Source organism: Cygnus olor, chromosome 10, assembly GCF_009769625.2.
Source record: "Cygnus olor isolate bCygOlo1 chromosome 10, bCygOlo1.pri.v2, whole genome shotgun sequence".
Classification (NCBI taxonomy): Eukaryota; Metazoa; Chordata; class Aves; order Anseriformes; family Anatidae; genus Cygnus; species Cygnus olor.
In genome coordinates, this window is record NC_049178.1 from 15,441,200 (window position 1) to 15,465,885 (window position 24,686).

The 24,686-nt window shown below is 43.9% G+C and overlaps 1 long non-coding RNA gene across 1 annotated transcript; it reads right to left on the minus strand.

Annotated features, from left to right (window-relative positions):
* Nucleotides 1-19,053: 19,053 nt before the first annotated feature.
* LOC121075613 lies at nucleotides 19,054-24,233 on the minus strand. The gene is made up of 3 exons (XR_005823072.1): nucleotides 24,081-24,233; nucleotides 23,534-23,664; nucleotides 19,054-21,803 (listed from the first exon to the last, which is right to left on the minus strand). It is a non-coding gene; the product is annotated as an uncharacterized LOC121075613 (long non-coding RNA).
* Between the last annotated feature and the right edge of the window lie 453 nt (nucleotides 24,234-24,686).

Genomic DNA, 24,686 nt, shown 5'->3' on the forward strand with positions numbered 1-24,686 from the left:
GAAAAAACAGCCTCAGTTGAGACCAAACCTACTTAGCATCCAAGCAGAGCATGGGCAGAGAACTCATGGCTACATCCATCCATGAAGCATTTCACAGCAAGGGCCAGTGCAAACATCTATTGACCCTCTTGTGATTACTGTGCCGATGGATGGGCCCCAGCTTCAGATCTCACCTTACACACAGGCATGAGAACTCCATTATTCTGCGAATTTTTACTTCTGGAAATGCCATGAGATTATTCCCCTCCTCCCCCCATGAAAAGCCCAAAGCCTCTTCTCTAGAAACCACAAAAACTTCCTCAGTAACTCCCTGCACCCTACACCAATGTTATTGCATTACTCCTGGCACAGGGAAAGAATGAAAATGGGCGAGGGTAAGATATCCGTGTTTCGTCCTGGTTGCTTTTGCTGACTCAGAAATTTGAGAAGAACAACAAGCAGCAGACAGCGTAACCTAACCTTATCATGCTGGAATCCAGTTGTGTGGCTTGCATGGAGCATTTCCAAGGCAAGCTATCGCTCTTATTGTTTATGTTGCATCACAGAAAACAGCTGGAAAAACTGTAAACTCCTTAATTTCAATAACTGTATGGAAAGTTAGTTGTTCTACTCGAGAATATTACACAACAGTGGCAAAGACTTTCTTTAAGCTTACAAAAAGAGAGAGAAAAGCTTTTTTTTTTGTTGAGACTGCTGCAAAGGTTCAGACTTGTTTAAAAAAATAGAAACACTGATGGCTGCCAACTATAATTGCCAAAAATGTGCTTTCAGTTATTAAAGTCCTAATGAGGTAAGTAGGGGAAAGGACAGTTTCTTATTTCTTGCTTATGACAAAAAGAGAGAGACAAAGGAAGAAAAGCAATAGCCTAACTGGTGCTGAGGGGTGCAGATATTCCATGACCTACTGGAAGAAGCTTTAGAGCCATGACTGCTGCAGTACCAGCCATGCTATTTTTTTTTCCTGAGGAAAAAACTTTACTTGCTAATAACAGTAGCGAGGTATTGCCCTGTCTCCAGAGAGGGCAGAGCACGTACACAGCCATTTTCCTGTGGCTGCTGAGTGCCTCCTGATGTGCTAGGAGAGGCTGGAGCATGGAGGGAGGAAAGCAATGAAAAGGCAGGTGAGGAACAGCCACATTTTCTCATTTCCTGGCCACAGCTTATTCCCAGCAGCCCCAACGAAACATGTTACTTCTCCTGTGTGACTAACACAGCCACAGCTCAAATCAAAAGGCACCTGGACTACACAACAAAGCCTAAATCTCCATACAGCCAGGGAGTCCCAGTGGTGAAATAGGATGTGGTCTTCCCCTTAGCATCCACAGTCTCAGGACTAGGGGTGAGAATTGCTGCTGTAGGTCTTTATATGAGAAAAACACAGCTCTGGAGTCCGTTAGTTTTTAAGAGTCAACAAGCGGCTAGGAGTTTTGGAAAGTTGGTGGCAGAGGTCGCTCCATGCAGCTGGAGATGGAGGCCAGAAAGGCTTCTATGGCTTTTGTTGGAAGCCACTCTAGGTGGAAAATGCAGCAAGACATCACACCACATGCACACTCCAACAGCATGGAGACCTCTCTGGTTACATTGGCCAATGCAGGCTTATCCTGCAGCTCTGACCTTCTGCTTGCAGGTATTTTTGCCCCCCCCCCGCCCCCAGGTGGCCCAAACAACAGACACACATCTGCTAGGCCAGCAGGCAAGGAGAGCCCTCACTGTAGATCCATGATTCCACCAGCACATCAATACTCAGGGCAGCTTTTTAAATGGCATATTGTTGGCTCTGCCTGTACATGAAGAGAGAAAGGCCAAGTTATAATTCCCCAGCCTGTGCTGTCTAAACACTCACTTCCCTGCTTAGCCAGCCTGCACTTGCTTTGTCCTGTAAACAGCAGCTTAGTCTTTTGTTTCAAGGTTATTCCTAGAATTAGGAACTGAAAGTGGCCCAAGCTATTCAAACATCTTTTTACAATTACTCAGAGAAATGCTTTTGGAAGTACGGTTTCCTAGAGTGGCTTCAGGTTTGGTTTCTTATTCCTATTTTCATTTTGGCATTGACTAACATCTGGACAAGTATGTGTGTCTGAGCTCACGTGCTGGTCTTTGCCTGGGGATTTGTCCCCATAAAGCGAGGCAGGAGAACTGATTTGCCATATGTTTTTTTGCAACAAGCAAGATGAAGCATTGCTAACAGCAGAGCAGACAGCCTCCAGGGTCTGAGCCCTGCAGCACCTGGAAGCAGAGCCAGGATGGGAAGAAGAGGAAAAGATGGGCAGCAGCCACTTGCCTCTCACATTTCTGCCTGTAGGGGATACAGGGGAAGGGGCAGTGGAAATGCTGACAAGAGAATAAGCAGCAGATATAAATTAATCCTGGAATCATCTCAAGTCCCATACAGTTTGTAATTACCTATCATTTTCCTGATCCAAACATTCGCTCCTCTGAAAGACCCTAATCCATTACCTGCCATGTACTGCCCCTTCGTAATTTCCTCATCTGCACTGCAATGCTCCACTAAGCTTTGATGTTCTGGCAAGACCAGGGAGGCTCTGAAATTTGGGATTAGCAAACATCCGCAGGCATGATGTAGGCTCTCCAGCATCAGCACATGTTCCAGCATCTGAGTCTAATAATGACATGCCAAAATTTGCAAAAGACAGTGAGGTGATTCCTCTATTTTGGGTAGCAATACCTGGGCCAGGAGCAGTATTTGAAGCCAAGGCAGGCTAGAAACACATGTAGTGACAGCTACAGCTACTCTGCTAACGGGACATTACACACCCTGCCATCATCTGGATGCCTCCGTCCTAATGAGGGTCAGTTCAGTTAATACAGAAATTCATTCTAGGGAGAAAGACATTAACCCTTGGGCAATGCTGCCCCAAAGAGGCAACATTCTGGGTGTGTGTCTGCAAGCTTTTTAAAAAAACTGGGCACATGCTATCCTTGAAAAAAATTGTACGTAAGATTTCCGACCCGTGATTTACATGTCCTGTTCAGAGACTGAGAAACAGTGCTTGCAGCATGATAGGCTTTAAAATTCAGCCACTCCCCGAGATGTTTGCAACGCTGTCTGTTGACTCCTATGTGCACATAGGAGCTACAGCAGGAGTAGAGCCTGTTTGTGTGTACATCTGGACTGAACAGCAGCATGGGAGACAAAAGAACACATCACGCTAATCCTTTAAACAAAGTGTTCAGCATCCCTTGCATTAAAAGAAACCTCTGGAGATCCAGAGTAGTAATCATAAATGTGAGTAATTGTCTCTGAGCTGAGAAGGTGCCTTTGCTGAGCTCTGGGCTGGCATTAAATATATGTTGCCTCAGACTGGGGTAATGTCTGTTTATACAGTTCAGAGTGAGGGGGTGTAAGTAGCTCTCCAATTTTGGGATAAACAGCTGCAAACAAAACAAAAAATAGTTTTGTTTTTGACTAATTTGTATTTTCTGAGAGCATGGGGCTTGTTCCTGTTGTTGCAGCTGTAAATTTCAAGGCAGCTGCAAGGTAAAAAACTGAAATTGTACAAGCAATTAGCCCATGGTAATGTCTAATTGCTGCTGGCATCTGAAAAATATGAAACAGCAGGGACAGTTAACTTTGAAAGCCAACTACTGCACAGATGCAGGAACTATGTTCAGGAAGTTTTACTTGGCATATTGATGTGAACTGTAAGAATTGGCTCAAAACACGGTGACATAAAGGCCACAGAACTGTAGAAGAAAGAATCATGGCTCATCACATCAATATTTGAGCACAGCTCCCAGGAAACCTATTCACATGAATCAAATGGTTCTTAAGGGTCATCAGTCTCCACCACATCGGTTAGAAGATAATTATTCTCAGCTGTCCTGAGTATGCCTCAACTTCATGCTCCTCTTAGCCATGAAGACTGCAGGTGTGATCCTGCATTTGTCACTTGCAGGGAAAGGGTTTTTTTCCCCTTTGCATGGGCTCTGCATGTGAGCAGTGGCCAGCTAGGCAAATAAAAGTCACAGCATGGCCACAGCCACCTATCTCTGACCCACAGGCACAGCTCCCTGCCACTGTGGTGCTGGCCAGGAGAACCAAAGCATCCCCAGGTTGATGAACGCATGGCAAAATGTCAATTTGTTTTCACTCATTTGGTGCTTTGTGACTGCTGTGATCTCCTATGGAGCAGTGGGGTTGGTGCCGAGCTCACCACATGAAAGAGCACTCCCTGATGTATGAGGACGCTGCCATTGTTTTTCCTCACAAAATTGCAGATGTGGTTTTATTGCTGTCTCCAGAAGTGCATCTCTTGGAAAGATGTGCTCCAGAATTTGAAGATGCAGCAGTTGATTCCCTACTTCTCAAAAGTAGCTGTTAACTACTGGAAAATGTTGAGGGAAATCAGGATTTTCTAACTACTGACCCAGAAAACCAAGCATTAGTATTCTGGGGGCAGATAACACATGTACATAGAGCACAAGGAACACCTGTGTTACCCCTATGGTGACACAAGAGCCAGCTTTAAGGAGAAAGACCTATCAGTCCTTTCTGCTTCTGGTCCAACCCAATGCTAGCACCAACCTGTGTCAGAACACATCACCTTGCATAGCATGCTAAATCCATTCTGGCTTTATTATTATTATTTTTTTTTTCTTTAAAAGTCTTCCCTGCATTGATTTTTATCAGTACAGGCTAATGAAACAAGTGAGGGCATAATAACACTTCTGCACCAACTGCTAGCCCTAAATTTTCAACTGAAGCAAGAAAAAAAAAGAACAGCACAGAAAGCCACCTAAAAGTGTACTAGGAAGTAGAAGAGCAGTTAAATCTCTCTGCAAATCTCCTACCTGCTATAGCTCCCTGGTCAGAGAGGGTCAGAGCAACACTGCCTCCACAGAGCCTCCTCCACCAGCAAACAGCAGAGGGGGAGGCATGGATGCTTTTAAAGGGTTTCCTGTGGCCACCTCAACCCCCTGATGCTCTGCCACAGGTGGGTGAGCGGCAGGCTGCTCCCAGCAGTAACTCATTAAGCACTGCAGTGTATCACCGGGGCAGGTGCAACCTTCCAGTAACTGGCTTCAGCTTGGATTGATATCTCTGGGGAGTAATCTAGATAAAACCCATCTTTTCCAGTGAATGAGCAAGGTGACATCTGTGTGTCACTGCATCCTCTATGATCCTGAGGGTGAGGTGTCTCCAAATGTGCCTCTGGAGCCCTTCCAGCTCTATCAAACACAAGAGGTGCACAGGGGCAAGGAGCTGTGTGGTCCCCCTGACCCACAGGCCAGCAGGGTTAGCCCTGCTCTTCCCAGAGCCTGCAGCAGGCACAGCTGCAGTGTCAGTCTGCAGATCTGCTCACACACCAAATGCACATCCCTGCAAAGCGTTCCCAGGGGGAACTGGTCACTGATCGGGTCATGAACAGCAATCAGAGCAAACAAGAAGTTGAATGGTCTTTGTGGATGGATGAGTCCCGTACACCATCACTATCACTCTGGGGAAAATTAAGAGTCTGGGTTGCCAAAGACCCCTTCCTCATAATAAGTATGGGTCATTTCTCGAGCTGATTGCAAAGCTTAATTAAAATAATTTGAAATATATATATATATATCATTTACAGCTTTAATTTCTGTCTTCTGGGATTCTTTTTCTGGCTTGTTCTTTTTTTTAATTATTTTTTTTTATTTTTTAAAATTACATATTTGTCTTTCTCCCTCAACTATCATAAGGTTTTATGACTCTGTAAGGCTGAAAGTGGGATTCAACCCAAACATGTGATGGTTTTGTTAACAAAATAAAACTGGAAAAGCATCTTGCAAAAATTGTATGGAGAGAGACTCTGTATACAGTATTAAAATTCATTAATTCATAGTTGGGTGTGTTTTCAGGGCAGAGAAAAGGAGATGAAGATCTAAGTACATTTTACATAATCCTCTAACATCACATAAATCATAGAAGCAAAAACCAGCTCCCACAAAACACAATCTGAAAATGTGTGTAGGTAAATCTGGTGGTTCTACAAATCTGACGGGATTTTGCTGAGCAAGTCAAATATGCAGGTTCAAGGCTGGCTGAGCATCAGTATTATGTTCTAGTCTAGCCCTACTGTCATATATTTAATCTCCAGTAATTAAACTTCTAAATGAATCCATTTCACAAAACCTACAGTGCATAGAGTGAATCGGTGAGTAAATTTTCATAACCTCCTGTCTGACCCCAGATCGGGGTGGAGCTGCTCTGTGCAATGGCCTATGGAACAGATAGAGATGTAACTGTCTAAATAAAGGCAAAACTAAATGAAAAAATACAAAGAACTCCCTTGGGTCAGTTTTCAAGTTCTTCCCTTTTACTAAAAAATATTTTCTGAGCACACATGATATTGTTTTGCTGCAGTTCCTGATTAAAAAAAATAAATAAAAAAAATAGGAAACTGATTAGAAAATTCTGATTAGAGGTAAAAAAAATATATATAGATATATTACTGCTAACATCTGGGTGCAAAACAAGAATTCACAGTATGGCAGACATGGAGAGAGCAGCCAGTCACCTGGACTGCCTGCTTTAGTGAAATCAGATGAGTTTCACCACGGCCAATTCCAACACAGGGAGCTGGGAGCAGGACAGGAGGTTGCTACTCCCAGGGAGAGATCTGCCACAAGGCTACAGCAAAAAGGGGTTCGTGTGGTCCCACGAGGGGGGCACAGCCTTCCACAGCTGTGTGGGAGCAGTGCTGCAACGCCACGGACAGTGCTGGTGCTTGGCTGATGAAGGACATAGAAAAATAGGAGTTTTTTTTTTTTTTTTTTTTTTTTTACATGAGAGGAGGGCAAAGTGAGCTGAAGGAAATGCTTGCTCAGTTCTTGCTTAGAGAGCTTGTTCTTTAGACTAAGATTCAGAAATACTTTGACTACAGGGCAGAAGAAACCTTGGGGAGAAAATACCAGATGCTGAAAGGCTATTTAATAACGAGGGAAGACAGCAAGAATGACTGGGTAGGGACTGAAGCCAGACAAATTCAGATGAGAAATAAGGTATCACATTTTCAAAGTGAGAAGGATTAACTTTTGAAATGAACTACCCAAAGAAGTGATGGATCATCTGTCTCTTGGTATCTTTAAATCCAGACTGGATGCCTTCCTGGAAGACATGTGCAAGCCAAATACAGGTTTCTTGTTTTTCTCAGGGATAGATGGGTGAAGTTGAACATCCTGAGATATGAGGGGGGTAGTCTGGGTAATCTAATGGTCCTGCCTAGTCTTTAAACTCTCCTAATGTGTGACTCAATGGACACATTAATACCCTTGTTTTAAAATAATAATTTTAAAAGAGGAAAGTTTCTTTCCCCCACCTCTTATACAGCATGTCCTGAACCAACACCTATGCCTCGTGTATCCCAAGGTGGCACGTACCTGTCAGCTCCCCTGCAGTCAGCCCTCCCTGCTGCATAGGTGCTAACTCCCTTTAGCTCTCCCTATTAAGAAACAAGTTCATCCAGAACAACACTGGTAAGAACTTTCAGTAAATTCAAGCACAACTTAAACTTCAGTAAGAGAATAATAAAGAGACACCTGAAGGAAGAGGCTGGAAGTGTGCCCCAAAAAGTCAGACCTCTAGGCAGGCACTGCAGCATGAAGGGTAATACTTCCATCAGTGATGCAGAGTGGCAAACCCAAAAATTCTTCCTCAAATGTCCAGAAAATTAGCAACATGTGGCAAACAAGACCACGTAGTGCTACCCCCCCCCCCCCCCCCCCCCGTGTTTCACTTTGTTTTTTATCCATTCCATGTGTTGCTTTCTTGCCATCTAGAAACTTAGTTCTCATTTATCAGCATTTTCACATTTCACTTCTGGACACTGCTATCCATGCATTATCCAACCTTTTTATCTTGCTGTTTGAACTGTGTTCTGCAGCTCTGTTTCAGTTTTACCATTCATTCGTCAGCATGAAGTTAAACAATTACTAAACAACTTGGGTAGCTGGCAAGCAGCGAGGAAGCAAGATCCATTTCTGCCCAGAAGGAAGAAAGATTTTATACAATAGCATGGCCTTTGTTTTGCATCTCATGGGCAATGCTATTGATGTGAAGGTTATATCACATTATGTGCCAAACCACTTGAGCTGGTTTCAGATTGCAGCTCCCCTTGGGGTATTTCCACTCGATATATAAGAAGATAACCAGATCTGCTCTCTGTCCACTCCTAGCCTGGACGGTGCTTAGTCAGCTCCCCCAGACTTGGCAAGCTGAAGCGAGAAAGCAGAGCTGCGCTCCCCCTGTTATTACCATTTTATCAATGATCATTCCTCAATGCTTTGGAGCACATTGCAAAAAAATGAGCAAATTGCTTGTTTTCCTGCGGTGAACAGAAAGCGGCTACATGACCGTAAAACACAATGCCCTGTATGTGTCAACGTATTCTGCTTGTGTCTGCAGAATAGCAATACGTTGTTTCAGCTTTAATTTCTGACCACAAAACTGTTGACTTTCTTGCTGCAAAGAAATAGGTTTTGGGTGCATGACACAGATGCAGTTCTGCTTCCCACACATCGGGAACACTGGGATTCAGGGAGCTGACCTGTGCCACCTTTTTTTATTTTGTTTTATTAGTATTTGCCAGTTAGTATTTCCCACTACTAGGAAATACAATATAGATAACGATGATCTTAGCTTTATTTTATAGACCCTGATTTTTCCCCCTGAAGCTTTATTACATATTGTAATTGCTATTTCACTTTATTCTTGCACAGTGCTAAAGTGAAATAAAGAGATTTTTTGCAGAGCTTGATATCTAGTGGAATGACTGCTGCTGGTGTGCTTGGGCTGAGCGTTAACTCCAGAAACAAAGCGTGAAGAGGGGCTACCCTGCTCAGGGCCACTCCACGGGCACGTCCGAGCAGCCACAGCTCAGCAGACAGGATGTGTGCTCTGACCCGGGGACGCTGTCCAGACCTTGTGCTTGGAAGAAGATGGGAATGGGGTCCACAAGGAGGAGTTTAGGATCTTGTTGATTTAACCCTCTCAAGCTGTTTAAAAATAACATTTCCTGTACTTAAAACATATCTCTGCTAATCCGGCGTCCCTTGGTCTTTTATCACATTTTTTTCTTTTTTTGGGTTAATGAGCTCTCAGAAAACAACTGGAGGCATGTAACTGCTCTAGCATGAAGCTTTGGGTTTAAGGGACTGGACCTTGGGGCCCCTCTGTCCAGGAAAGATGCCAGATATGGGCTTTTGCCTTGAAGGGTATCCAAGAGATGCAGAGATGGTTATGGGATCAATAACCAGAGAGGGTTTCTCTAGCATGAGGGGCTGAGCCAAGGTTAAGCACTGCTGGAGATAGACAACAAGTCCAATCGAGATCTGGTGGCAGAGTATTAGTGTCAAACAAATGTCACGTGTGCTAGGGCAATGGAGTCCATAAAGGTTTTATCCTAGTGCCCCGAGTCTGGAAATTTAAGAGGTCATTTGGAGACTACAAAGGGAAATGCCTTAAAACTTGAGGCCATTACTAAAGGGCTGAACTAAAAACCTTGCTAAAGAGCCTGAAAGCACTGACAAATCCTTCATCTGAACTCCATGGGCTGGGTTTACTGATGGTCAAAATCAGAATTGCCTTTCTTTTCTAAAAAAATATGCATGCGAGTACTCATCTCAGCGCAGGAGACTCAGCAGCTTCAGGTCCTGTTTCTGCTCATTACAGGATTTTTTTTTTTTCCTCCCTCCTGCTGGAATTGCTTAATTTGTATGACCAGCAAAGCATTCACCGGATTAAAGCGCCTGCCAGTATAATCTGGTAGTCGGGACAACACCGGGGAGATGGAAACCCCCGTGCAGGTCTCCAAACCAAGCACAACAAGGCCTCCTGCATTTCAGGGAGGCATCACAGCAATTTCTGAGCCAAAAGTCCATCCTAAGGAAGCGCTTCCCACTGACGTGTTATTGAACCTGGCGCGTTTCCATTAGTCAGCTTCGCACAAACCCTGGTGCAGGGGGATGCTTCTCACTGGCTCTAATCAAAGTCAGCAGAAAGGGGACCATGATTTCATCCCACTTCAAGCACAAGTTCAAAGGCATCTTTGACTCAGAGTATCTGCTAGAAGAAGATGTGGCCAATGTTTGTTAGCAATTAGACTGCGTTGCTTATCAGAAAACACAACAAAATAGACTTATTCTGTTTTCTTGCCTCACCCAATGCATTCTTATTGTTTACTTTGATTCTAGAAGAGAAACAATAGAAAAAAAGTTCACCAAATGTAAAGTTTGCTGATGTTTTTCACAGAAATATTTGCCACTGGAGGTCAACTCCGCATTTCCAGCTGTAATTTAATAACCCGAGTCTATCACATTGGAAATCCCTCTGGACTTTTAACAAACTAGACAGACATTCGTGGGTCATTTTAGAAACATCAGCATGCACTTTGAAATGACTCCAGAATCCCCTCTGTGCTATAGATTCTTGTTGGACAAATTGTCCCTGAATCTATTTTTTTTTTCCGCAGCGTTATGAGAAAGTGTTGGTTTATCCAGCTAGAAAGGTCTAGCTGTGGTCACACAACAACACTGACGTTTGGCAGAGCACAGCAATGTTCACTGAGAAAACAAAGGAATAGACAGGAAGCCACTTGAGAAAGATCTTTTTACTGAAAATTGTCCAGGATAACAATAAAATTTAAAATCACTCAGAAAGCAAAACCAATGTTAACAATGGTTTAACTGAGTCTCACTGCTCAGCCTGCCTGAAACAATGATCTGTGCATTTCTTGAATGTCTTACTTCTTTCAGTGCATGTGTTTTTGTGGTGAATTTTTTTTTTTTTTTTGTTCCCCCTCAAAAAATTGATGTGCTCAAACCTAAGACAAAATAACTGTCCAAGTTGATGCAGGCTGGATTTGTCAGCCTGCAGATTACACGGGGCAGCAGGCAGGCAGAAGCTGAGTGGGCACACAGGGTCCCCGTTGGAGATGCTCGAGGCCAAGTGCCTTTTTGGCTAGTCCAGACTCTCCTGGCTCCTGGAGAAGAGCCATGGGGCAGCACCACTGCCTTTTTTGATCAGAGGATCTGGGCAGGAGCCGGCTGCTGGCCCAAAAGAAGAGGAGCAGTTTTCATCCTCCCTCATACCTGTATCATGAGTAAAGGTCACCGTTAATTTTCTTGTCTCCTCCTAGACCAACACACACATCTAATATATATTTTTTTAGTAGATGAGAGGAGGCCCTATAAAATGAGCATAACCTCTAAAAAAAGCTCCTTGCATTGCTCCAGACAATATGCAGCCTTTTTGGGATGAGCTGGCTGCAGACCTTGGCTGGAATTACACTAATAAAACAAGAGCCCAGGCGTCCTCCAGCTGCCTCGGGAAAGCTGTCCAGCAGCCAGAGGTAAATCCGCCACCTGCGGCTGCTGCCCGAGGGGCGTGCGGTGGTCTGTCTGCCCGCCTGTATGTCCGTCCCTGCCGGGAGAGGAGCTCCACACAGGACAGATGGCTTTTGTTCAGTGGGTGAGGACGGGGTGGGTTTCTCCGGGGCAAGAACTGGAAGCGTGTCCCTGGATAGTCTCTGGAAACGCGTGGGTGTCTCTGCGGGCTCTGAGGGCCCGGCTCCACAACATACTTAGGCACATGTGTAACCAGATGTGACGTCCAACAGAGCGCTGCCAGTTCCAGCAGGATCCAAGCAGCTTCCAGGGTTCCAACTTTCCAAGAAGTTTTTTTTTTATTATTATTATTATTTTTTTTTTTTTTAAGACACTGAAACCACTTCCTTTCTATTAGCTGGATTAAACTCACTTTGAGGTAAGGCAGGCCCTACCCCCCACGAGGAAAAGTATCCATAAAACAAGGTAAGAGATTTTGCACTGCTAAATACTGGCCAGTTATAAAAACAGAATTAATTCAACTCCAAAAAGTTGTGAGAAAGTCTGAGCAAAACCAGCAACAATTATAGGTACCACCTCATACCACAGCTAATTTCCAGCAATTCCACTTTACATTCCTTGACCAGCAGAGCTTATTGAATAATGAAATCACCAGGTGACACACAATCGAATTGAGAAGCCTTGAATGTGAATGAATATCGGTTTCCCAATTCTGAAAGGAATTTAATCATGTAAACTTTCTACCAGATTCTAGAGACAGCTGAAAAGCAGCAATACCCTTGGGCTCATCTTCGTGGTACTTTCGCCGGTACTGAATGAAACCCAAGCTGCTGCCTGACAGGAACTTGAGCACAGGGCACAGCTCCTACAGATTTTGGAGGAAAAAAAAATCTCTTATTGTCACCATGTAAAGTAGCCTTTTCTGGCTGGGATTCACATGTCATTAAAACAGACACATCATTAAAGCAGACACTTCATTAAAATCAGAAAGACGTTTAAAACTGAAAGTGTGGGGTAGCTTGTTAAAACTTTACAGAGAAGAAATCAATTACAATCCTAATAAAAGAAATATTTTTTTCATCTAATAGTATCCAATACACATTGTATTGTAAACAGTGTTTTCTCTTATATAAAGACAGTGTTTCTCAGCATAAAAACCACTTAATTGCACTAATGACTCACTTTTCAGCTGCAAAGCTAGACATGCACATTTCCTGAATGTGCCAAATAGGCGAGATACTAGTTAGCCTTGGTATGTAGTTAGAAGAACATGCTTAAACCACATGTTAAATCAAACAGGAAAGTTTAATTATTTTTGTGTGTCCCAATATTCACTCAATTAACACATATTAAAATGAAAGTGTATCAAAAAGTGTTCGTGATTCATCCATAGAGTGAATTTACCCACCGTCTGAAATGATGCTGGAAATTTTAAAGAGTGTCAAAGCATACATTTACTCACATATATTTTCCTTCTTATATTTCAAAATACAGACTAGTCCTAAATAAATGACAGATTTAATCAGACAAGTTTTAAAGTGAAACCATGAAAGATCTTCCATTTTGTGCTGAAAGCCATTGTAAGAGGAGCTGCACAGAAGCAGCTTGTGATCTGCATTTCCTTAAATGTCGTGTCAAGTGGCTTCCATGCAGATGAATAGTCAACACAAAATTTAGAGGAACTCCACTTGTCAGCAATAATTACTACCTGAAAAATTTTTGAACTTGGTAAATTAAAACTTTCCTTGCTGAATTTCCATTTTTTTTTATGTCGGGGAACATTCACATTATTCATTCAACTATATCACCTCTGATAAACATACTTTTCCATAATACCTTTGAGGCCCTCCTTAAAGAAACTACTGAATCAAGGCCCAGCCCCATGAATCACAGAGCCATTGCATGGGAGCTGGTGGGGAAAGAGCAGTGCGAAGAGGATCGCTGCTTTCCAGCAGCCCAGGCTTGTGCCAGATCAGTGACTGCATTACCATGGCCTGATGTAAACAGAAAATATATTTCCTGTCCTGGATTACATGGCAGGGAATGGGGGATTTGACTTGTAAATGAGTGGAAAGTAAAAGGCTAAAGCCTCCAAGTCCACACAACTGCAAGAGGTTGAGTAATGAGCCCATGTTAGAAATGCTTGCGGAGATGCATGCTTCCAACAAGCTGCTTTAAAAAGATGACATTTGTCATCAACACACCCCGGGGATGCCCTACAGAACAGCAATATCTTGTCTTCCAGCCTTTCCATGGAATAAACACTGGGCCTCAGGCGGGTGTTAGCTGGTGATGGATTTGCGCCCACCTACCAGCTGTGTCTGTTTACGGGGGATCTGCTCCTGCTAAACACAACGCTGCGGTGCTGCCGTTACACGCCATGGGTCAGCAAAGCTGGCGTGAGCCTTTCCTGCCTCTCCATCGCTCAGCCCTGCCAGAGCAGTCTGCATCTGTTAGCCCAACTGATACCTATTAACCTGCTGCCCCGAATGCAGAGGCACCCGTGCAATCTGCAGGTTAATCCTTGCAAGGCATCTTAACGCGCTTACAGTAGGGCTATTATGACCAGCAGTGTAGAAAACAGCTGGCAGGAGGTTTGTGAAGATAATGTCTGGGCTTTTGCGTGGGACGTAGGCTTACAGAGAGGGACCAAGGGAGAAGAGGGTGGTCAAGACCTCCCCGCTGAGATTTCTGCATCATTTGGCACAAAGAGGCAGGAGCACAAGACAGACCTGCGTTAGGATACATGGGATCACTGCTGTACATGGCACCAAAAGTGACCAGTCTGAGCTGCCCAATACTGCGAGGATCTTCATTGCTGGGATCTTGTTTGAAGCCTGCTCTTACACTTCTGGCTGTCAGATTCCACTTAAAAACTGTATTTCATTCTCACTTTGTAGATGCAGCATCTGTCCCGCTTGTTCTACTGGGGGGAGGGAGGGAGATATGTAATTAAGTGCAAATAGGGTTCTCATGATGCAATACAGACTCACATAATACTTCCCAGGTGCCACTGTCTCAAACGACTTGGCAGGAGTTTCCCAGTTGCGAGGCAAGGATTTAGGAATAGCAGCGAGCTTGTGTGGTCCTGCAGAGCTCTCCTCACGTGCACTGCTCCGACACCACGCTTGGGAACGGCTCGGCAAGTCCCCACTCATGGCTGGGCTGGTATTTTGAAGGGAAGTTTGTTCTAGTTTTTGTGCTCGCCCTGCCCTTTCCCTTAAGACAGCCTCCACTTTAAAACCAAATTCCCGGAGTTTATCACAGGGTGATAGTGCTGTCAATCTGCCGCAAGTGGCTGGTTTGTGTTGTGTTCAAGAAACACAGCATTAGGACTGAAAAAAAACACAACAAAACAACAACAACAAAAAAACAAACCTTAAGTAATCCTCACAGAAAGCAAAATGTAGACGAGTACAGTAGGTTGCATCAAAATACAGGATGGCAATTTAGGAGGAGCTGACTGATTTGCCAGTTGCAGACACTTTGCAAACTTTCTGCAGACAGTTTGACAGTTGCAGAAAGATGGAGAATGAACTGCCACCAGACTGGGATGAGGGATGTGGCTCCTGGGTCTGCAAAGAGACTGAGAATAGGCCACGCTGCAATTTCCACCTCTCCCAGGACAGACGTTTCCTCTCTGCCATGGCCGTACTGGGTACGATAGGCTTATTTTTCTAGCAAATTCTCAGTTGATGAATTTCAGCAGCTTATCGTAATCTTTGCCTTTTGGCTGGACCCCAAAATCATTTTAGCTGTTGGCAATGGAAATTGAGATAGGTGCTATGTTATTTATTTATTTTAGTTAGTAAAAGTACAAGCCAGCAATTTCTCTGCAAAATGATTGCTCATCCCAGACTAAGTTCCTGCTACTGCTGCTCCTGTCTCAGGCGTGGCAGGTGGCTCAATACATTGATAATATGCTGCAAAGTCTGACAAGGAGCTTTATCAATCAAAACAAGCCCCGCTGTTCAGCCTAACAGGAAAGTTCAATCACTCTCCTCCGGTGGAATCAGTCGACACGGAATGCTTTCAGCCTGAGATAATGTTAGGCTGCAGATTTGGATCTGCTCTCACTGCTCCAGGGCTATTTATATCTTTGTACCTCGAGGGTTTACTAATTAGCAGCCTTCTTCCACACCCTTTGATATCATTAAAGTAATCTCAGTGTAAGCGACTAGCTTCTGATGATATCTCCGAGGGAGTGGAGAACAGCTGGAATCGTTTGAAATAGCATCGCTGGAGCACTTCTCCCCGAGCAGCGGCAGCAAGACCGCAGGAGTTTTGCCTATGGAAGCAAAGCCAGCAACGCACCCTGGTTTGCTCAGGGTGGCTGCTGGGCTGTGACAGAGCTGATTTCAGCTGGGTCCAGGATGTGTAGGTACTAAGGGGTTAGCACGGACTTTTTCCAGAAAAACATCTTTGAGAAAGCGGCTGAGAGCTCTGTGTGGCCTGCCTGGAATTACTCAGCGGTTCCCACACTGTGCAGACTCTCTAGGCCCCAGCTTCCCACACCGGAGAGCTGGGATAACTCATTTAGAACCCAAATCTGGTGAAATCTCATCTCAGGTAGTGTCTAATAACGCGCTGGGTGAGGTTTATTTAAACCACAATTGCTGTGTTTTTTTTTCCACATTACTCGCTCTGCTGCTCCACAACACGGGTTAATTTAAAGGCCTGTCACTAACTGAGCAACGCACCCTGCACAGCACAAAGCTGGAGATGGGAAAAAGTTTTCTCCATGCTACAAATGCACTTCAGACCAGGGCGGCTCTGCTGCCTTCCGATCGCAGCTCCTACTCAATAAATGAGCCCTTGTAGGAAAACATGCGGTTTCCAATAGCCGCTTTGATATCTGCCATTAATTCCCTGCTCTCGCTTGCGTGGTCTCTTAGCAACTTTCTGCCCTTTGCTCCTTTTTATTCTTGTTCCTGTTCAAGCACTTCCTTTTGTTGCCGGTCTCTTGCTCCCCTTCAGGACCGCTTTAGAGAAAGCTAATAAAATCCTTGTGCAGATAGAAAGAACCAGATACAAACGACTATGTGAGCATATTTATGTTTATAGCACGAAGCAGGAGAACAGGCTGTCCTGGGTTCTGGTTTCCAACTGCAGCATAAATCCATCAGCAAATGTGTTACAACCCTGGAGAAGGAAGCAGAAACACAAGAGCAGACACTGCAGGACATCCACTGGAGCCCCGGTTTGGAGGACTCCCCATCTCTCTTAATTCTTGAGAAGTGTGAAAGATGCTTTCACCCTGAATTAAAAGAGCAGGTTTTATTTAATTATTTTATTTATTTTTATTTTTTTTTGGGTGGTGACTGCAGAAAGGAAGGAAGCAGGGACCAATACCAGCACTAAGGACCTGCTTGAAGTCCTCCTTGGTCGTGAAAGCACCAGGTGGCCCCAGAGCAGTGTCCTGGGCCATGCACAGAGCTTGCAGCCCTCTGACCAGCCACCCAGCTTCTGGTCCCCCACCCTTTGATTTGAGCAGTTATTGATTCAGGAATATCACCCCCCCCTTAGTCATCCAGGGAGATTCATCTAACTCATGAACGCAGAGCTAACTTCCCTTTGCTAGGCTTGGTGCCCACTCTGGTTTCTCCTCCACAACCCTGTCTCAGGATGCTAGCAATTTCCTGCAGCAAGCAGCTGTTTCCAAAGGGAAAGCTGGCACAGGTGGCTTCTCCGAACAAAGGAAAAGACATGACAGTGGTTTTCTCTCTCTCTTCCTCCCCCCCTTTAAATGTTTTGTATGCAGAGCCATGCTAAGAACAAACCCCACGACAAGCTAAGAGGATCATTTTGTCTGACTCAGGGAGTCCATCCCTGTTCTGGTGGAAAGAGATGACAGCAACATGTGCAAGAAAGCCTGGCTGAGCTGAAGCCTTAATGCGAGATGTTCACATCTTAATAGACTTTGAGATAAATGGCCTTTTCTCATCTCCCATATGGTTTTGCTTTCCATGCAGCAAGCGAATCATAACTCCGCCTGAAGGAGAGGAGCTGTCCGGCCACGGAGCTGGGAGCAGAGGGAAGGGGAAGTAAAAGGACAGGAAAATTGGAGGGGAAGAGAGACCATCTCTGGAGAAGTCATTGTGCTAATGAGGAGCGACAAGGTAAAGATGATGGAAGAACTAATGAGCAGTGCAGGAGGCAGAGGAGAGCCTGCCCAGCAGTTAGGGTGAAAGGCAGTGAATCCACCTGCAAAGCCACCATCCCCCTGGGGTGTTGCACTCTCAGCTGGGTTTGCACCAAACACCCTCACCTTGAGGGGCTGAGCTTCCAGCCCCACACGGGTCCATCTCACTCTCCCCTTTCATATTTTCTATACTTTCCACTAAACTCCTGGTTTAGCCAAGAATGTAAATACAGGCTTTCCTGGAGCTAAGTAAGTAAATCCTACAGCAGTCGGCGTGCTCCAGGCCAAATGCATGCTTAAGCACTCTGCTGGTTCGGGGTCTCAGGGGAAAGGTTTGAGGGGAGGTTGTCTAATTGCCACTGACGTCAGTGGGAGTTTTGCTGGGGATGTCACTGGGGCCATGATCTCATTGTTGCTCTTGAAAAAAACCTAGAAGCAATGCATGAATGGGCCGTGCTCCAGCAGTATACTTACACTACTAACACTGCGTGTACGGAGTAAGTTGGGAGCTCCAAACACAGTCTTTCACCCTAGCAATGCTTTATACTCTAACATATTAGTTATCAAGGTTAAAAAGATATAAAACATATTAAAAGCCAAAGCTAATGCACTCAATGAGAGGGCAGATCCATGCTTCAAGAAGTCTTCGGTTTTATAAACCAATTTAGCCCAGGTCTATTAAGAGCTTTTCCTGGTGACAGAGTGAGAGCATTTTCTCTGCTATAATCATATCAGCCTGTATTCTGGGTTAATAGAGATGAATATTACTGCCAGATTTTCTTCTTTCCCTGGATGTAATCTAATGCCAGATGGTTCTGAAGGGGTATTAAATCCCCCATGTGCATGACCTCCCTGAGGTTTTTATCATTAGAACCTTAAAATAATTCAAGGAAAGCTTTCCCAAAGCCTGATCATAAACCTCCTAATGAGGCACTGAAGTCACAAAGAAAATCCTCTTGTTAATTCCCGTTTGGTGTTTTTCCCCCTTTATGACAAATAAGCAGGAATTCACAGTAACAGAGATGCTTTTAAACAGTTTCAGTGGAAAACACATAAAAATGAGCATTCAGGTTAACAGTTCAGGTTCCCAGCAGGGTCTGGAGATGCAGTAACTGATCAGCCGTCTTCAGCCTCTAATGCAAGGCCCAGTAACGTCACCTTCCATCACAGCAAGTACAGCTCACTCTGTCAGCAAGTGACTGCTTTATTCCTAAAGTAACATAACACCTAGTGTCAGAATAAATATGATCCAGTGTCAAGACAAGTGGCTGAAATTGGACCTCATCTATTTAATAATACAAGGACTAACATGAACACCATCTTCACCCTAACTTGAGTTCAGCTGCAGCAGCTAAGTTCCCAAAGGTTTTCCTCAGAATTTTCTGCGCCTCATCTGCACAGGGTGGATGGTATGTTTTAATGATCTTACGTTCAGTTTGCTGCTTGCTGTTTACTGCATGGCACCGTGCCTTACTTCTGTGCTCAAGCAGCAGTCAGCAAGACAAGATTGTTTGGAGCCTCATGGGCTTTCTGTACTTCTCATTAACAGGTCATCCAAAAAGCAACATAAGTATTCCTGCAGTTAAATCACATGCTGTGAGTATAGGGAGGAATGAAAAATAATCAGATTAAAATAAAATAAAAAAACACCACTTTGGGGTGTCCAAATCAGCCAGAAACCGTGTTTTTTTCAGAGGCTTTTCCACTGTACATATTAAGCCCAACTTTTATTAATACTTATTGCAACTGGGAATACTCAACGCCTGCAAAACCCAACCCTTGGCCAGAAACACAAAAGTAGGCTTCAGGTAACTGAGAAAACTGGATCCAGTTCATCAGGGTAGCATTCAAGTGCATAAGACCTTAATTGTGGGATGACCCTGCCTTGCCCTGAAGCCCCAGATTCACCTCCCATCACGTAGGGAGGGGGAATCCAACAGACAGCATCCTTCCAGGATTCAGAGCCGCTCAGGGCAGCAGGAGGCCAGCAGAATAAGCAATCAAACCAGCCCTCTCCCAAAAAGCAGGAGTACCTGATCACATCCCCAAGCTCATCTCTCTGTGCAGTACATAGTTCCCTGGACGAGACACATTCTTACAGGCTGGACAGCATCTCCCTGTCCACACACAGTGTGTCAGCAGGCATCTGCAGTGTGTTGGCTGAGATTCAGGTAGTCTCTTGAGGGTTTAGGGAGGGACAGGAACACTTTGTCATGGCAAGGGCTCAGAGATGAAGCCCTAAGCTCCGAACAAGCACTGGTGAAAGCAAGATCCTGGTAGACAACAACTCACTTCATTGAACTCCTCAGTACAAGTCTGCCCCTCTTACCTGCAACCCAACCCTTATCCCTATTTCCTAATTTACCCTAAATTCCACCCCTGCCTCATACCCACTCTTCATGTCCAGGTGGCCCTCCCCACACTGCCTCCAGCCTTCTGTCCCATTTGCTACTCACTTCATTCACTCTCACAGTTCCTTATCAGCCTCGTTAGCAGCCCTTTGGCTCACAGCATCACCTCAGAGTCCCATACTGACTCCAAGCCTGCTTTGCCATGGTCCACCCCCTGCTCACCCACCCCTGATTCTCCCTCTGCCCCTGCTTTGCTCCCACACCTCTCTGCTTTGCTCACACATCTTCACTGAGGACAGCCTGTCCCACCCAAAGAGGTAACAATTTTGTTGGTAGGGTAGATTCCCGAAGACTTTAGGGCCAAAGACTTTGCTGGGATTGGAAGACATCAGGACCGAGAATGGAGCATGATCAGGCCTGGCAGCATTTGCCACCATCACCTCTTTGTGTCTCTCCATGGACCAGAGCAACAGAGACAAAAATGAGCACAGGAGAAAGCAGTGACAACGTGCAGAGCTTTTCATCCTGCAGCCTGTGAAATCCTGCCCTGCGTCTCGTCTTTTACAGCCGCCTGCAAGTTATTCATTCTCAAAGCCAAAAAAAAAAAAAAAAAAAAGGAGTTGATTGTTTCTGTCCACTCCTTGGATGCCATGCTCCAAATGAAGAGAGGAGCAATGCTGCCACCAGTCCTGGTGGGAAGGGACCTGGTGGGGCAGGGACAGGGCTGCTCCGTGCCCCTGATGTGCCGGGGGGGCAGCGGGGACCAGAGGACTTCTCCCGCAGCACTTTGGGGACAAAGTGATTTTACTAAAAAAGGAGCTGGGAGAGCTGCAGTCCAGCCAGGGCTGCGGAGGCCGGGCTGGCTCTGCCTGCATCGCCAACAAAGTTGTGGCTACATGAGAAATATTAGCAAATTGTAACATTTCCCTTTATAGCTGTGCTGCAGACCGTGTTTCCACATTGCTGAAAAGCCTGCTTTCCTTTGCTTTTTGTCCCTCAGTGCAATTTGACAAGGTTTTTTTCCCCCTTAATATGTGGATTTATTTTATGTCACTGAGCGCTGGCAAGGACGGAGAGACTTTTAATTTGCAGTAATCTGAATTCTTGAAATAACAAGCTACAAAGGTCCATGATTAAATGCGGAGCGTAAGATATCTGCAAGAACGAGTACTCTGTGTTCTTTAAAAGATCGTTTAGATAATAGTGACATAACCTGAGTACCCGGTCGCGGTCCACTTTAATCAGGAAATATGTCTCTGGAGCAGAACCATCCAGCCTAGGAAAAGAAACAGAAGTAAAGCCCCTACCAGTAGGAGAAATTAATGCATTCCACTTAGACAGAGATTAATTATTATGAATCAGTCCAAAAATACATTTGCCCCAAGTGGGAGTACACGCTTTTCTATTCATCAAGTTGCTTTCAAATAATCATTAAACATCTTAAGACAGAAGACGATTTTGCTAACCCAAAATAAACATCGCTAAAAGTTACAAAATGAGGAATATCTTTTTTTTTCCTTTTTTTTTTTTTTTAGCGTCTGCAGCATTTTGACCGAGGGTGGTTGCCTGCAAGTGAGATAGACAGAACATCTGCTAGAAGAAATGTGTATATGTGCAGAGGACTCTGCTAATTCTAGTATATTTCTTCTTGTTTGCCTGTCAATGTTGATTTTTCCATATCATTTTTAATTCCCAAGTCCCTGAATTAAATTTATATTTGCTAATAATTTTGTCCTGTTAGAGATCTTGACTATAGTCTCAATGACATCTCAAAGGGTTATAAATCAGAGTTAAAGGACAAAAATCACTTCTGTGGTATTTTGCAGAAGGATGATGATTTTTTTTGGTGTGTTGGGACAAGCACTTGCAGCCTGGCTCCCTTGCATCACTGGTCATTTACACTTGATTTTCCATGTGTCTCTTGGTAGTCCTTGGCAGATTCGTCCTGGTGGCAATGCTCTGGTTGAACATTCCTGGGTAAGGGAATGTTCAAGAACAACAAGTTAGGCAAAATAAAAGGGGAGGGGGAGAAAAAAGAAAACAATGCAACATTAAAGAACAGCAGGAAACAACCGTGTTGCCAACTGGTATTATTTTTTTTAACTGAATTCACATATGCAGAAAGTTTCTCCTGTGAAACATTCCCCAAACCATTGTTCCACATCCATGGCTCAATACTTCTGGTGGACCAGGAATGAGAAACTTCTTCCCTTTGGCTTTGCAGGGCCAGGGTGAAGTGCAGAGCAGGCAGATATCATCTACTGTTTAACCAGAGATCCTGTGATGTTAGTGAGGTTGACTCCACAGCTACCTTTATCTGGCAGAGTAAGAGATGGGCCTCTAGCTACAGCATTTTCAGCAGTCCTCCTTTTCTTCAGTATTAGACTCTTATAATTTAAGGTTTAGTACTCATCCAATCTAAGCAGTGCTGATAGGCAGTGCTTCCACTGATGCTTTTTCCATTACAAAATAATGTTCTACCCAAACATACTCTGTTTGACACCAATAAATCAGGGCAGCTCTTTTAATCAGATCTTAGATTGAACTAGGCCAAATCTTTTTTAAAGCTTATAATATTTGGTGACTTTTCAAAGAAAACCCTTTTTATTTTTATTTTTATTAGTGGCACAGCCCAGCACTCCCTGTTCCTGGCAGCAGCTCAGAAGTGCTCTGAGAAATGCATCTCTTGTGGCAGCTCTGACCCAAATGAAATCGAGAAACCTTGGAAATCTCACGGGAGATGGATTTTTGTGAGTTTTCCAATTTAAACAGGTGGAGATAAACTAAGATAAGTGTCTGAGACAGATCTGCAACATGTGGAACGTTCATCTCTAACCAGAAATGTCTCTCTCTATTTTTATGGCCTTACCCCCTTTTTTTTTTTTTTTTTTTTTTTAATGAGATAAGCCTACAGACACTTGATTAATGGTGGAGAGAGTAATATAAAAGAGTGAATGGGGAAAATAGATGTAGTAGAAAGGAGCCTTCATTCTTAACTCTGATGAACACTAGCTTTCCAAAGGAGAGATTATTTTAATTGGCCAGCTAATGCCTCAGGAAGGGTTTGAAATGACAGGGAGAGGTTCTCCAAAAGCCCAGCAGTTCTGATGCTTTTCCCATGGAACAAGGACAAAGAGAAGCGACACATAATGCTTGTTTCTGTTACTTAGATATTTAAAAAGTGTTGCTTCAAATCAAATCTCAAGTTCTTCTACCATATTCACTACGCCAAAAAGAGAAACAGACAACATCTTTGTTTTCAGAACAGTTTTCTCAAGTCATACCACAGTTTATTTTATGACTTCAATATCCTCTATATTTCTTTTACTCAATTTCTTCATTATGAACTCAACATTAGCAAGTGTTGCTAAGTAACATCCTTTTTGGCCCCTATAATTTTGCTACATGACTGCACTATAACCATACATTAATACTTCGTAAAGCAGTAACTATCAGCAATAAGCACTATATTACTTTAAGGGAAACCACAGTATGTTCTCATTATAGCTGTACGTGCCTCCGAATTGCACCCATCAGCAGGGTAATTCACCACTGCCAGAGGCGAAGGTGAGTAAGTTCCCTGTTGAATTTACAGAAATATCGAAGCTTCTCTCAGGCAATGGATTTATGCAATGAGTTTAGCTGTGACTTGTTTCCCTTGCATATTAAAAAGGAACTGCATCCACAGCCACTGGCTGCATACCTCCGTGGGCAGGAGTCTACTCCTGTAGACTACTTCTCCTGTGTGATGCCAGGATGTCACCACAGAGAGTTGACAGAGAAAGAACACCATGGGAGGCTTGGTAGTTTTGAGCACTGGTCATGGGTCAGCCCCTTGGGTATAGATGGAAAAAGTGGTCAGTAAGTGCAAGAAGTCCTTGAGAAGGTCACCTACTGAAGCTCGATATCCTAGGAGGTTCAACACCACAGGAATCCACTTACCTAAAGACAAGTGGCACAAAAAGACATATACCAAGAAATATTTTAGCTTAACTCCTGCCTTAAATGATTTGCTGGTGTTAACAAGAATGGACAGCCTGAAAACCCATGTCTCAAACAAGAGATGATGATGGTGCTGGGGTGGTGTAAAGCAAGATGCTTATGAGCTGGGTGCCAACACACACAGAGTTCAGAGAGAGTTTTCTGCCCGCATAAAATTTGAGAAGTCAGACATATAATTACTGGAGAAAAAATATCATTTTTCATCCTTTTCATTCTGTGGTAAAAGAAATTAAAGGAAAAACAAATACCTTTAATAACTTCAAAATGTGCTTTGTCATCAATCTCAATTTGGTGTAACCAGCCTTACAGGAAGTTCAAAAGCTGCAGTGGGACAACAGCAGACTTCAGGGACACTGGGCATTTCAGAAACACAGTTCAAATTGTGCCAGAAATTTAATGATATTTTACCATAAATCTAATTTTGAAGTGGAGTCTTTATGCATTCATGAGCACATGTATACTTATACATGCACACATATATAGAGTACTCGTGGGTGCATGCTGCTGCATGCGTGTTCTCACACATGCACAAATTTCTCTGACAGCAAAGGGAACAGGGTTCTTCAATAACTATATAAAAGCTTAATTTCATGTCTAGCATTTCCCCTTTTTTGCTCAGTTGAAGGTCTAGTATTGACACATTTCATTATGTAATTCAGGTTTCCTCTCTCTCAAGGAACAGACTGCTTTGCCATGTTCAATAAAGTAATGAAACATTGAATAAACCTTTCTAACAGAATAACTACATGATACTAAACCAAAGTTTTATCTTATCCTCACCCTGTACTCCACTTTCTTTAAATGTATCTTTGTAACAACCAAACTAGCCATAAATTAGTCATGATGATATTACG